Source organism: Saccostrea echinata, unplaced genomic scaffold, assembly GCF_033153115.1.
Source record: "Saccostrea echinata isolate AGI-Se365-2 ecotype Australia unplaced genomic scaffold, CSIRO_AGI_Sech_v1 ptg000022l, whole genome shotgun sequence".
Classification (NCBI taxonomy): domain Eukaryota; kingdom Metazoa; phylum Mollusca; class Bivalvia; order Ostreida; family Ostreidae; genus Saccostrea; species Saccostrea echinata.
In genome coordinates, this window is record NW_026889771.1 from 5278095 (window position 1) to 5294157 (window position 16063).

Sequence of the window (16063 nt, forward strand, 5' to 3'; positions counted from 1 at the left end):
TTTTGAATAAATTCTCCTTCATATGAATACAGTCTCAAGTAACTGAATTTTTTTTTCGGTGAAACCAAGTGCTTTTAAAGGGGTTAGAATCCTCAGCTATTTCTCTTACAGTGAATCGGTGATCTTTCATTACAAATTGCTCAACTAAGGACACATTTCCTTCTGTAAAACCGTTCACGGTAGCTCAGTCGGTAAAGCGCCCGCTTCGTGATCGGGAGGTCGTGAGTTGGAATCTCGGCCGCGACTGACCTAAGTCGATAAAAAATGGGTAGCAACTGTTCCTTCGCCATGCGCTCGGCACTTTGAAGTGAAAGTTGCGGGTCCTTCGGATGAGACCTTAAAAAGCGAGGCCCCGTGTCACGGCAGGCGTTGGCACGATAAAGATCCCTCACTGCTCAATGGCCCTGAGCGCCGAGTAAAGGTCAAAATTTGAAGCCCTTCACCGGTATATGGTGACGTCTCTATATGAGTGAAAAATTCTCGAATGGGACGTAAAACAACATACAATCAATCAACAATCCTTCTGTAAAACTTTCACTGGGCATCCAGAACGAACTTCATCGTTAGCCTTCACGTAATCGATTCACCCACTTGCTAACTGAACTTTTTGCAATCTTTTGTCGCCTACAACCTTGTACAAATAACTATAACATTTTGTAAATGACATTGAAAGATTTTCGTTAAACTTTATAGCTGTGCTTCAACGACTGTGTCGCCTATTTTTGTTACTTTGTAAGTCATCTACATAATGACGTCATTTTGATATCGCAATGTCATAAAAACGAGGCAAAATATTATGTGACACATGCTAACTTTCGTAGATGTTTGTGATAAATTCATTCTGATCTTAACTCTGAATATGTAGATACAGAGATTATGACGCGAACTCTTTGATCACCCCTCGTATATGGTCACCCATCCATTTTGTGGGCTACATATCTAAGCCACTTTTGCACATATAGGCCTATATGCCATTTTGATAATTTATTTAATTGAAATTACATTCTATGTATAGCCTCTATAAATATTGAATTTTTGAACCTGTTATGAATTATGAAATAATGGAAGACAAGTTCGACTTTTAAATAATGGAAATTTACTTGTTTTATTAAAATGTTACACTGTTAAGGGACTTTTTTTAAAGTCATGTTCAAAATAAGTCTCAATTTGTTCAGCCAGGTTGTTTAATATTGAATGAGACTTTTAAAATCAATCAACAAATTTGTCCTAGAGAGAGGGGAAAAGCTTTCACAGATGTGCGTGTATCTTGGAATATAATCAATCGATTTTGAATGATTGTGTGATTGTTGAAAAGTAAAGGTTTCCTAAACAGTATATAAATAATTCAAATCTATTAAATGTGTGTTTCTGAAGTATCCAAAATTGGTAAATTAATTTTATATTTAATTAATTAGATGAATGAAATGTTATTATTGTTAATATCTTAAAGTAATTCATTTTAAATTTGCGTTTATTCTCCGAATGTCTACTCGCTAAAATTACTATTGAATCATCACACTCACTTAAGAGGCCCTCTAAGGGGTACAGAGTTTACCTGTGTTACCTTGATTTAACAAAGTTGTCTAAATTCAATACATTTTTCCCTGATAAAATTATGTACTAAAGCACAGTTTTAGGCGCTGAACAAGTATTTGTTAATATGATAAATGTTTTCATTTAAATGCATCTAAAATTTTAAACATTATTGCACAGTACATGTTAAGTAAGTTATATCAGAGGAAAATCAAAATCTCAATGCTCTCTTAAGTCATTTAAGTCATTTTAGAGTCAAATTATACAATTTTGAAAATGTTTATCAATCTAATAGTATAAATTTTCTAGTTTGACTTTCACGGAAACCTGTTTTCATGAGTGACATTAATATGATTGAAAGTCATAAGACAGTTTTAATTATTTACATTTGCAAAATATTTTTTCTTAGATGAACCTATTGAAGAGAAAATATGTTCAATTCTGTATGAACTTATTAGGAGATCAGAGGTCATGGCGTGACCGAATCACACAGCGAGATGATATCTTGTCTACATATTTCTGTCCCGGTGACACTGGTTTCGGACCTTCTAAGCCGTTAAAGCGATGAAAAAGATAAAATTATTGAAACATATATGTTTTTCTTCGTTCAACAAATGATCATTAGTTCTTTCTTCGGTGTGAAGAATGTTTTAATTAGCCTAAAATCACGCTTACCTTTTTAACCCGAAATTCCTTTGAAGGTATGTAAACTGAAGACGATACCACCGGTTTTGACTTCATATATTAAGAACTCATACAATAATAGTAAGATTCTTCTCAGTAGCGATCATGGATTTTTCATTATGAACAGATATTTCCTGAACTTGACTGCTGAACACCAATGTAAGTATTCAAATGTTGGAGCCAGGCGAACTCTAGTACTCTCAAGACCAAACAGCTTCTAGGTCATTGTGCATCACAACATAGCAATACGGCGGGCCGTTCGTGTAATAAATGCAGTTCTTTTCAGAATATTCGTCTCAAATGTGAATAAAAGTAATAAACAACAATGTTAAAAAGTTCACTGGGAAATGAACTTGGTTGGTACGTGATCAAATCTTCTGAGAAGCCCTTCGGCTTTCACAGGATTTGATCACGTGACCAACCAAGTTTATTTTCCAGAGAACTTAATATAACCCGTTTCACGGTAACTGCGGTACTGCTCTTTTGCAGGGCAAAAAGATATAGTTTGGGGAAATATGACGTAAAAGTACTTGTTAAACATACGTCATTTAATTATCTCCCAACAAAAACTTCGCCAAACATTATTATTTTGCCCTGCAAAAGAGAAGTACCACAGTTACCATGAAGGGGCTAAATTGTTTATTTCTTAATTAATTTTTTTCATCTTCAAATTGTCTTTTAATAGAAACACTGTGTATTTGATGATTTGGAAAATATATGTATAAGGTATGGGAGAAATAAATGAGGAACTGTATTCATTATATTTTTTACTATGTGAGAGGTGTGAATAGTGGTTTGGATGGTGTGAGTGAGTGAGAACCTTAACAATGTAAAGATGTTTATATACAATTAATAAAATTTGTTTATTACAAGAAAAATATCAATAAAAAAGAGATAGATGTGTATTTTTTCATAACACTTGGAGCACATTACATCACATTTAAAGCACTTTTGGGGCATTTTGTATTAGGGATGGCAATCGAATACAGAATTGCTAATTAAATTCATATAGGTGTTTGCCTGATTGTATTCAACATAAACCTAATTCTAGTTATTTAAGAAGAAAACCTATCAACAATACTTCAAGGAGCTTATTCAGCATTTCCAGCTTTTTGACATTATAGTGTATCAGTTCCAAGTTTACAATTTTGCTGTACCATTGACTAACAGAACATTGTTTTCATTTCAACACTTAAAATGTTTGATGCATTTCAATTCTCACATTAAGTAAAGTTATTTCCACACAAAACGAAGTCGGTTCTTCGGATGAGACCGTATAAACCGAAGTCCCGTGTCGCAGTAGATGCTGGCACGAAAATGATCTCTCACTGCTCAATGGCCCTAAGTGCCAAGTATAGGTCAAAATTTGCAGCCTTCCACCTGCAAGTGGTGGCGTCTCCATATGAGTGAAGAATTCTCGAGAGAGCGTTAAACAGCAAACAAACATTCTTTGTTTTTCTGAGATATTAAAAAGGTATATGATCAATCTCTTCATAGACCATCAAGGTCTACTTAGAATGATAGCACTTGCATATCATCTGCATCTTTTTTGCAATATATAACAACCCCATTTGTAAAGAGAATTTAAGTATAACACAAGTATAAAGACAATGTCCTGATTTAATAAATATTTCGCACACAAAATGGATTCAGTGAGAATGTCAGACGCATTAAATTTCCTTGTTTTATTACATCTGCAAATTTTGCAATTTTAAAGATTTTTTTTTTTTTTTGAAAACAGATTTCTATCTACCATTACTTTCGGTACCTTAATTTAGTTTGATGAGTGAATGTCGCACATATTACTCTGATTGCGTCTGAATAGCTTTCGTATTCATTATTGAAATCTATGCCTATGGCCCATATCGGATATTATACTGTCTAGTTTGAGGCTACGGTGCATTATGTTATTGCTTCTCTCTTTCTCAAAGAGCGAAGGCAATTTATTAAAATATTGTTACAAAAGACTTGACTTGCCATACTTTACAAACAGCAGTAATTTTTTTTTTAATTTTATTCTAAATTTTGAAAACTGGTTATTTCTTTTAAACTCTATTTCATTTATTTCAGACAGTTTACTTGTTGTTAAGAGTAACCTAATTACAAAGTGTATAATGAATGTAACAGGTAAACAGAATGGATTTTTTTTAATTCCAGAATATGTTCAATTGTTACGTTATCATAACTAAAAAATATGACATTTTATGAAGGGACATAAAAAACAATTAGAATATTGCACAATAATAATGTTTATGCATTGCCTCTGAAATATATATAAAAGAACTATCAGATGTATTCGTATTTAATAAATACTTACCTCTGTGTTACAAAGCCAGGTGATAACTCGCTTTCTTTTTACATAATGTATGTTCAGTTCAGTTGACAGATCTTGTCGTTATGGTTTGACTGCACATAGAATTCACTATTGATTGATTTTTAAAGTTTACAGATGATAAACACGATGCTCTTGTGAATTATTAATTTGAAAAGGAAGACAATTTCTTCTTCGTAAAGTAAAAAAAAAAATTGTGGAAAGTAGTGACTATATGATTTCACAGCCGATCAAAAAAATAAATTTTATTAAGTACAAGAATGCAGCATAGAAATTGTTCGATGGGCATTCATCTTTTTAAAGTATTTTAATTTGTAGAAAAAAAAATAAGCATTAGCATTTGATAAAAAGATTGCACATTCAAAAGAATTCATCATAGTAAATTTCAGAACGAATTTTAAGCCAGTTAAAAAGGAATACTCTATTACAAAACTTTTAGTGTACTTATCAATTTTATATCATTCAAAGAATATTGCAATACCTATAATTAAAAATTAATTCAGGGAAAGGTTTTCCTAAGTTGTTAGGACTTGTTACCAATCCCTTTGTATTAATTATGCAATGAAAATATCTTCAAAACAAAACAATTAAAAACGGGTATTGTGGGCTTTATTATTGAATTGTTTGTTTGTTTGTTTTTATTGTTTAACGTCCCTCTCGAAAATTTTTCACTCATATGGAGACGCCACCACTTGCCGGTGGAGAGCTACAAATTTTGACCTATACTCGGCACTGAGGGCCATTGAGCAGTGAGGGTTCTTTTTCGTGCCAACACCTACTGCGACACGGGACCTCGGTTTATAAGGTCTCATCCGAAGGACCGGTATTATTGATTTAAAATATCGGTAAAATCATTAGATATGTCAAGAAATTAAACATTATAATGATAGTTTTAATATTTGTTGGCATTAAAACATTAATTATAGATCTCCTATTTAAAGTCGTATTTTCGGGTCTTGTCATTTCTTATCGATTTTCTTTTGTACATTTATTGAGTAAAATAGCAATTTGCCCAAATGCGATAATTTAAACTAGGGTATTGTAAATTTTACTTTCCGTGCTGAATCGCAGTTAAACTATAGTTTACAAATAAGCTTGTCGTTTATGAAAATGGTGAAGTTAACGAACAGTGATCACTCTAAAAATATATATATAACAGGGACCCCCGGAAATTACAGATTGAGATCAGATAGGAAGAGTAAGCTCCCCTGTCGACCAATCAAACCCACCGGAAGCCCTGTGTACTGATCAGGTAGACGAAATATTCCATAGATTCAATATTTGAAGGGGCTTGGACACAGATATAAAATTAATATTTCTTTAAAATAATACATGATTCTAGATACATTTCACCAATTTATTATAAAAGCGCAATTACAAACTTCTTTATCTGAAATTTTTTAACACTACAATTTTCAGGAGGCATTTGATTGATAAACATCCTTGCACTTTCACAAAGTATTAACTTTCCTAAATAATTGAAAAAAAGAAAAAAAAAATTTTTGTGTATTTATGAAAAATATTAAAACTAAAATACACATGGCAGGTGTGACCGGTCGACAGGATCTGCTTACTCCCCCATGGCACCTGATCCCACCTGATGTTTTTAGAGGTCCGGGTTTGCTCTGCTCCCGATTTGTATTGTTTCCATGGACTTTTGAACTTGATTACTGTTCGTTATTTCTATATCTCATCATCCAACTCAGAGTAGAAATGTTACAAAGCAAAACAAACAGACCTGCGTCGTCAGTTCGTGTTCAATGAATGTTATCCAACTTGTCAAGGCACAGGGATAGAAAGCAACTCATTGAATAAAAATCATATCCAACAAAAATTAGATTTTATATTTACCAACTCCTCTTGGCATCCATATCTAAGACGACTTTCGAATTTTTATAACAAATTAACGATTTTAATTATGAGTGGAAGATGAAGGTTAGTATGGGAGCTAGGTTTTACTGTCTAAAAATATTTCCTAGATTTAGAAATAGTTTTAGGTCTGTAAATTTAGGTCTTTATTGATTAGACTTCTAAACTTCTTTATTTGCATTTACCATTTAGAATCATGATTTGGGAAGTGCTAGTTGCATTTCACTAGGCAACCGTAACTACCTTTCTGAATTCTGCTTATCGTCCAAGACTATACATTCTATTGGTTCATATAGACAAGGATCGTAATATATGGTTTATAGCCAACATTTTTTGAGTTCTTGCTTAATGTATCTTTATGAGGTGAACTGTAAAGTCGTAGACTATGACAGCTCATATGTGAAAAGGTAAATAAAATGATCAATCTCAAACAATCAAATCGTTAACAGGGCAACAAATACATTATTGACCTTTGGAAATTCAAGAGGTGGGATCAGTAACTAGAAAAAGTAAGTATCGTCTATCGACCAGTCAAACCCGTGAGCCTTATTCTCAGGAAAACCGAGTAATCCAAAGTCACGATTAGTACGAGTACTTTGTAACATCAACTTATTTGTCAGTTGCCTGTATCGGTTTAAAAATTGATCGTATGCAGAACATGCGTACAAAATCAGTTGGGAACAGAAACACTATATGCCACCGACAGTTGGAACATTACTGAATAAATAGGAGACGTTGACTAGGAACAAGCTAAAGTCTCCAATTTTTCATATAGTTTAGTCGTTAGTCGCCCATTAACATCTATGTTGTCAAAGACTCTCATATGGAGAAATGGTGTGCAATTTATTCATGAGATTGCTTCCACGTGATTTATTTCTCATTAATATTCATAAGATACTGCATATACTCGAAATTCCATTTCTTTAATTTTTTTATGTTAAAACCTGCATGCTGTTTCGTTTTTTTTCTTCAAGCTTCAGTCATAGTTATATGGGTAGAATTTTGTGTGATTAACAGCTGACCACTCAGGATAAAGTTTTTTCTGTTATTAAGTATGTCACACTGATGCAAGAAATTGCCGTTTTCAAATTAAAAAGGCGGTCATAACTCCTTATGAAATGGTAAATCATATGTAATTTATAAAAATAGGCTTTCTCCTGCACTTCTTAATCGGCGGAAGAACTCTGTCAACTTGCAATAAACACTTACATTTCATCCTCAATAATGACAAAAACACCAATTATGTACTCTTTCCTTCATTAAAACAATATAACCTCGCTTCGAATTTTCAAATCAAAAAGGCGGTCGCAACTTTCATTTTAGTATCAACAATCTTGTTATTTCCGGTAGGAGATATTAAGAAGAATCAAACCATCGGCGGAAGAACTTTATCCGAAATAGTTAGGAAATAAAAATTTGCGATATTTTGTACTTTCTCTATATAAATCTTCATGAAATCGGCCGCCATTATAATTCCAATATGGACGATATGCAAATGGGCAGAATGAACACCATTTCTCCATATGTGTGGTGTTTATGATCTCAAGTTCCCTGAGATATTTCGAGTCCACATATGAATGAAAATAACTAATGTAATTTGATAAATAGTTGTCGACATATATCAATTTCGAATTAAAGGCCGTGTAAGAGGTTTTCTTTTCCTTGTGTAGAAGGTATTTTTTAATTAAAAGAATTCTGCTTCACAAGAAATCTGAATACAAAACTTGACAAATATCTATACAATCTCTAGATATAAAGTGTTTAAACATCCACGTCCATACTTTCCAATTACGAAATGAACCCTACCAGGTTTACATATCAAATATAAGTTTTAAATATCAATCAGATTCCAAACAATCAAATTGAATTTGAATTGCCATACGTATACTGGATTTCTAAACTTCATTAAATTCCTTACAAACAAAAATATATAGTTGGTTTCTGTACATGTTCTACAAAGCCTCTTTCTTTACTCCGTATTGATATATTAACGGCAATGGAGAAACTTCAAAAGTTCTGTGCAACAATATATTCGAAAAGTTGTGAAAACCAGATGCAGATACTTAAAAATTCCAAGGAACTCTTAGAAAATTTGAAATCACAAAATTTTACCAAAAACAATAACATCAAAACGTACGTCTTTTCAACACTTTATACAACCATTTCACACGATAAATTAAAGTCCAGACTTTTTGACATCATAGACAGCTGGTTTTACAATAAAAATGTAACTCGTAAATTTACTTACCTTGTCATTGGGCATTTGCATAATTATTTTGTTAAAAAACATTCTGATGATACACACACGTACTCTGAAGTAGATATTAAAAAGAAGTTTGAGTTTCTGAATGACAAGATCTGTGTAGTTTTTGGAGTATAAGCCTTCCAACAATCTGTCGGAATTCCCATACAGTACCAATTGCGCCCCGATACTTTTTCTAGAAAAAGACATTAATTGTAACTTAGCAACAAAACTTCATTATAAAGATGATTTCAAATTTTCTATCGTCAACTCCCCTTACTAATGTAGCAATATACCCTTCTCATTTTTATGGGGTTTATATCTCCCAGTTGATTCAATAGGCATGAGAATGTGCTACGTACGAACAATTTCTATAACGAGGCATGCTACTGACAAACAAGTTTTTGAATCAAGATTATCAACAGTCTCGTTTAAAGTCACCTTTTCGAAAGTTCTATGGTCGATACAATCCATTATGAAGTCGAATGCTGACTGGCGTTTTTCATACTACTTGTTAGGCCATTATTTACACACTGGAATATCGACGGATCTTTCCGTTTGCCCTATCATGACAACAACGAGTAACGTCGGGTGTGACCTGACGACAGGGGATGCTTACTCCTCCTTGGCACCTGATACCACTTTTTTTTTTTTTTTTTTTTTTTTTTTTTTGATGTCCCGATTTGTATTGTTGCAATGGACTTTTTAGCTTGATTACTGCTCGTTATCTCTATATTTCATTTAAAGTATTTTTACCTCATTTTGTCCAGAGATACAATCTCATTTCGTGCACGAAATTAGAAGCAACTTTCAAAACCAATCTGTTATTGATTTAATAGATTTGTCTGACTTCAGGATACGTCATCAGAGTGTGAAGTGTATATTACTGCATCAATTATTCATTATTTTCAATTATCATATATTTTTTTTTTCTTTAGAAGAAAATGGTTTATTTGGTTTATTCATTTAGTAGTGTATACTCAGTAAAATTATTGAAGTAACACTAGACCTCTCGCACAATTCATCTTGCATCAATTTCTGTTTGATGAATTATTAAAAATAAAAATTTATGAAAACCTGCTTTCAAAGGAGACCACTCTTTGAAAATAATTCAGTTTTCAGCTTTTTACATTGATTAATTGACAAAAGCCAAGAAGACGTACTATAACATATTATGTTAAACTCGATTCTTAAATGTTGAAATTTCGTTACACGTAAAAGATTCAGAAAAAAAATTACACGCCAAGTTTATCTTCTGAAAGAATGAATGATATAAGAATCAGATTACACAATGTATTTGTCAATAGTTATCTTTTGTACAGCTTTACGACAATACTACAGTATTGAATATTGATTGAATGTGCACTGTTGAAGGTTTCATATTGAATAGAGTTATCTTTCATAGACTTATTCATGGGAAAAAGTTGCCCAATTAAAGGGTTTCCTCGATCTTTAATTAGTATTATGCTGCTATTCATTTATCTACAATCCAATATTACCTGTAGCAGACAAAAAAGTTCGACAGCATATTCATTCTTGATAAGAATTAGACTAAAAGGGCACATGGAGGACGACCTTCAATTTGCTATCGTCACAAGTTTTTGATGCTATATTCCATATCAAATTAAGAAAAATATATGTAGTTCAAATCAAAGATTTCATTTTCAATTGTATCATGGAAAGAGTCTATTATATAAGTTGATATATCTATAATTAACAATTTATATCCAAACAAGATCTACTCAGTTCAATTCATTTTAACAGAACAATTTACTGAGCATATTAATAACAATTAATGTATACTCAAGTCAAGTAAAACCAGCGTTATTTCGGGGGTTTCTTTTTTCGATATTTTTCTCCTTTCTTCACAGTAAAAAGTTTCGATTTAATTATTCACTTCCTGGAAGAACTTAACAGTTTTTCACCTTTTCTTCAATGGTTCTATTGTACAAACTACATGACTATTTTTTTTAAACCTGTCAATATTGTTGTTATAACTTTTTTTTTTAATTATAAAAGAGAATACCGTCTATTAAGAATTTCATTCAAAAATTTTTTTCACAACTTATATTTTGGGCTTTGAAATTTTTGGCTTTTTTATCGAACGTCAATTGTAATAATGACACTCCCATTTCTTTAGAATTGATAAAGCAATATTCCTCGCAATGTTTTAAGGCTGTGGTGGGGCACTCCTAAAATTTTCAAAGTTAGCGTAAATCATAGTTTCGTCAGGAAAATGTAAAAATGTCTACTCGGTAGACTTCATGCCGGCCCCCAGACCCCCTGCCTAATTTTTGCTCCCTTCCCCTTCAATTCTTGGAATCCCACTCTCTGAGTCTAGCAAGTGAACTCTGCTGAAATGGAGATATCATGAAGTTGGGAGATAGAGTGAGAAACTCTCCGCCTCTGTAAAACTCACATATTGAAATAGATTTGTAAATAATTACATGTATATATTTATCATGTCTATTAAGCTATCACAGCACGTCAATCGATCGAACATGTGTTTACCCCTTGTTTATATGTAGAGAGCCAATATGATTGACTATTATATCTTTAAAATACCTTTTCTACAGATATTCGAATGAAGCATGTGAGAAAAATTTAAGACAATCGAGGGCTCTCTCTCTCAGTGCAGACGGGTGTCTCAGAGCAGCGTGAAATCTTCCACCCCTGTTGATAAGCACCTTTAACAGAACTGATTAACATTTATTCAAATGCATTTGAAAACAACAGGTTCATAAAACTTGCCCGTTTTTTTTCAGTGGCTTTGTCAGTTTGGTATTGGTTAAACTATTATTAATTTCATCTTGACTCACTGTGTGCTTTGATCAGTTTTGTTAGATATTCATTTTATTTTTACTCTAGTAGCTTTATATTTGATTTATGGCGCTAAGGCATAAAATGTTTTGGATTCATTTCATTTACAGCTTGGTAGAGGAATCTCAAAAAGACCCATAATAGGACCTTAAATTCACTCATTCTTCAAGTTTACTCGAGGAAGAGGGCCCATGGGACGTGAAATGAAAATTGACGATCTGTTCTCTCCGTGAAAAGGTTAAATAACATCTGATATTATACCGGTATTGTACTTCAGTTTAAATTGTTTATGATGGAATAAGTCTTATAAATAAATATTTTGATAAAATTAAATTGGGATCTAAATTACTAATTTTTGATAACATAAGAGAGATAATGAAATAAATGTTTCAAGCACCTCGTCTTGATAGTGCACATTGATTACAAAGATGTTGATGAAGAAATGATTCTGTTGCTGTATCCATAGACGTATAATTATACGTCTATGCTGTATCTAATTGTGAAAACAGGATTGTTTGTGAAAACAACATTGAAATAGCCATGGGTAGTGGCACACAGGGAAAGTTTGCCAGTAGTTATAAAGTTTTTATGGATTTGTTTCCTATTAATTTCTTTATTTGATGTTTTAAAGGTGCTTAGACACAGATCTGAAGTTAATATTTACTCAAATTTTCTGTATAATTTCATGAGTAATTTGTTGCTATAGCATTTCATATGAAAATTTGATAAAAATCTTATTTTATCTGGAAGTTGTTGAAACTTCGAATTTCTGGACGCGTTTGATAGACACATCCTTGCACTTTCACAGATTTTAACTTTATCCTTATTACTTTAGAAAAGTAGCAATTTTGTTGTTTATTAATGAAGAATATTAAAACTATAATGCAGAAATTTCAGAGTAGAAATGTAGAAAGCAAAATCCTCTAACCAGTATTGTCAGTCCCTGCTCAGTGGTGTGTGCAGAGTTTAACAATTGAACACACCCGGTGAAACGTACACATTAACAACAACAGAGCTCGTGCCTGTTTACGAAAACAGTTTACGTTTCACGGGTGTATTCAATTTGTTAAACTCTGTACAGAACTACACAACACTGAGCACGGGCTGACAATACTTAAATGAGTGGGTTTTGCTTTCGCACATTTTTACTCTGAATTTTCTGGATTATAGATGTAATATTATTCATTAATACACAACAAAATTGCTACTTTTCTTAAGTATTAAGTATAAAGTTAAAAATTCTGAAAGTGCAAAAGCATGTGGCTATCAAACGCCTCCCGAAATTAGTAGTTTCAATAATTTCCAGATTAAATAAGTTTTTAATTTTATTTTCGTGTGAAATGCTATAGCAACATATAAGTTGTGATATTATACAGAAAATTTGAGAAAATATAAACTTCAAATCTGTGTCTATGCACCTTTAAAACAGATTTTTATACAATTGAATCAAAACATGGACATACCATAGATTTCTATAAAATGATTTTTAATCATATCATATTGATGATCTCCTTTGTCTACTTTATGTGTCAGATATATCATATGAAGGTTTTATTTCGCTGGAATCGAATCAAAAGTCGCTGGTGTCTTGGCGAGTCGAGATTTTAGGAAATTGCAATTATTTTCTATTTAATAAAATGAAACTAAAAACGGATGATGGTTTCAAAGTAACATATGATGTACTCAATATAGCTAGGTTTCAAAGAATGTTCGAGTAGATAACCATGTATAAATAAGTTACTTCTCAAATGAGCTGACCTATCCCTAACAAAAAAATACTATAGGTAACTATAGTTTACTAAAGTTAACTATAGTAAATCAAAGTGTCAAAGTTATCACTATAGTAAATCAAAGTTTTCAAAGTGATCACTATAGTGTCAAAGTGATCACTTTAGTAGATCAAAGTTTTCAAAGTGATCACTATAGTGTCATAGTTATCACTATAGTAAATCAAAGTCTTCAAAGATATCACTATAGTAGATCAGAGTTTTCACTATAGTAATTCAAAGTTTTCGTAGTGATCACTGTAGTAAATCAAAGTTTTCATAGTTATCACTTTAGTAAATCAAAGTGTCAAAGTTATCACTACAGTTAATCAAAGTGTCAAAGTTATCTCTATAGTAAATTAAAGTTTTCATAGTGTCAAAGTTATCACTATAATTAACCCTAGTTAACTGTAGTAAACTATAGTTAACTATAGTATTTTTTTATTAGGGATACTAAAAGGTGTATAAGGAAGAACTGTCTGGGCATTCTTATCAGGGAAAGGGCAAAAATAGGCTGAGCCTGCTGCCCAATCCCATTCACTTCTCTGAATAAAATATTGTTTGTTCACTTTCCATCAGGTGTGACAAGAAATATATAGGGTAAGAGAACTTTCTCCAATTATTGTCTTAACCATATCATTTCTCTCAGGAGGATATCAAATAAGGGTCTGTAGCCTAGATGAGATTTTTATGAATGTAACCTCAATATATCTGACAATTACAACATTTATTAGCCTTACAAGCCTTTGAGACACGTCTTTGACGTACATCTTGTACGATCTCATTTCCCCCTAAATTACTAAGGCCTCTCTCTTTTTAATGAAATAAATGAAGATAACGAACAGTGATCAATCTTTAAAAAAAAAACCCCACAAACAATAGAAATCTGTGAACTCGGTATAAAATACGGACCCCCGGAAACACCAGAGGTGGGATAAGGTGCCTAGGAGGAGTAAGCATCCCATGTCGACCGGTCACACCCGCCGTGAGCCCTCAGTATTGATCAGGTAGACGGAACATTCCATAGTCAAATTAAGTATAAGAAGGCCTAACAATTGGTATGAAAAACGTCAGACAAAATATGTTTAAATGATAGGTTATATTTGCTAACAAGGTCATTATAACGACCATAGAATTTACGAAATGCTGACTGTTAACAGGTTGTTGAAATCCCTTTAACATCAACATATCTGTCAGTAGTAACCTTCCTTGGTTTAAAATTTGATCGTACCCAGAGTATGCTCTTGAGTATGGAATAAGATGGGAGACGTAAACCCCATATGCAGGTGAAAGTGGAATATTATTACACAAATAAAGAAAATTGACGATGGAAACTGACACAAATTAAAACAAATGGCTTAAGACACCAGAGTTGGGATCATGTGCCTAGGAGATGAGTAAGCATCCTCTGTTGACTGGGAATGATACTCTTGATAACAGAAAATCGTTTTTTAACGCAAGCCTATAATATTTAGAATGGCCGAACGAACGGGGAGAGGGCACGGGGGGGGGGGGATAATTTTGCCGACATACATGTATAGTATACTATAGAAAACAGCTTTCTTTTTGCCTATGCCCCGTCAATAATAACTTTTGATAACCTTCTCTTTTTTATTATTATAGAATTTTTGCTTTGGTAGTCCCCCCCCCCTCAACTGAAAATGTTAGACGTCCCTCCAACTGATATTGCTTCCTACGGGCTTGATTTGTGTTGCAATACTAAAAATTTGATATATGGAACACGTCTTTGTAGATACTCTGATGTTTTGCTTCTTTAAATGTAATATTATCTGGACAATGACGATGATGAACTTCAATCACCTTAATTTAAGTCTGCTATTGTATTTCCCACTAACAGTATATGTAAGCAAATATTCTATATTTCGATAATTTAAACATAGGTCTTATACCAGACTGACAATCTGAAATAATTTATTTTGAAGAGTGACACAAAAAATGTTAAAAACATGTATTTCTGAATTTTTGTTTACGCAAAATAATTTTGATACAGGAAGATTGTTATTAACTAAATTTTATCCCCTGACTTAAAATGTGGACATTGAAGATATATAGAAAAAATCTAAAATGGCATAATAATGTTGTTATGTGTTCTTTACATTCTTCAAACATTCATATTGAATATAGAGGTCAAAATGTAATGTCACAGGCTGTTTTATGTAGACCGAAAAAAGTATTTTAATTTCATTAATTTCTTCAATTTGGAAAAGATAAAAATTTTTCGATATTTATAAATAAATATTCCACCACCAAACCGAGTAATTAAAAGAAGATGGGCGTATTTAGCATGTGATCTGCAGGAATCATCTGTACGAAACATTTATAATTAAAATGTCCACGATTTGATCGGCTGACCACAGCTGGACAGGCTTTCCACATAGGAGAATGTTACATTTAATTTGAAATATCTTGTCAAATTGTTATATTTAAGTCCGCTTTTCTTAATAATTACTATAACATAGAAATGCTTCAAATAAATAATAAAAACCTATAAGACAATAGGGGTAGAGAAATACAAGTACATTATTTTGTATATTAAAGTATCAGTAGGTTGGAACAATGTTTTTGCTTTCAGTGCAACAGAATCAGAATTTATACATTTTAAAATAAAACACTACATAAAATTAAACTGATAAAAGAATTGATTATTTGCATTTAAAAAAATATTAACGCTTCATGTAAGGATCGAACCAAAACATTTTCGATTCTATTGCAATGGACGGGTAACGCAATTACTGAGTTATCATTGCTACACACTATATGGATTTTATAACGACAATGAAGCACTGCAATTACACA